The sequence below is a fragment of the Mastomys coucha genome, unplaced genomic scaffold (assembly GCF_008632895.1).
Source record: "Mastomys coucha isolate ucsf_1 unplaced genomic scaffold, UCSF_Mcou_1 pScaffold16, whole genome shotgun sequence".
Lineage (NCBI taxonomy): Eukaryota > Metazoa > Chordata > Mammalia > Rodentia > Muridae > Mastomys > Mastomys coucha.
Window position 1 is genome coordinate 42,688,063 of NW_022196898.1, and position 393 is coordinate 42,688,455.

Here is a 393-nt window from a genome sequence, read left to right on the forward strand (position 1 = left end):
TAGCAGAACATCCTCTCTCCTGTGTCTACTTCAGTGAAACAGTCCTTCACAAGTTTGCCTCAGTCTTTCACCTGTGTCCATTTCAGGAAAACACTCCACAAGTTGACCCCAGCAAAACACCATCCAACACAACCGACTTTCCAAAGATCCCTTAAAGTTTCTACTTCACACGCCTGCAGGAGCAGAGGCAGGAACGTCACATAGGAAAGGTGCTCACTGGCTTACTCCCCTACCCGACTTCGGGAACCTTTCTTAGACAGCCCAGGCCTGCCAACCTAGAGGTGCCACTGCCTAAAGAGGTCCTGTGCCTTGTTCTGAGTGGTCAGAAGGCTGCCTCGTGGTCTTGGTTGGGTACCCTAAAGCAGCAAAGGATTAGCAAAGTGAGACTTTTTT

At 49.9% G+C, this 393-nt stretch overlaps 1 protein-coding gene across 3 annotated transcripts in view; it reads left to right on the top strand.

The window, feature by feature from the left end:
* The first annotated feature begins 269 nt into the window (after positions 1 to 269).
* The window catches only part of Rfx5 (regulatory factor X5), a 9,380-nt gene continuing 9,256 nt past the window's right edge, over positions 270 to 393 (top strand). For all 3 annotated transcript variants that reach the window (XM_031374737.1, XM_031374740.1, XM_031374738.1), the window contains exon 1: positions 270 to 380. The gene's annotated coding sequence lies outside the window, so the exon portion shown is untranslated. The remainder of the gene's footprint in view (positions 381 to 393) is intronic.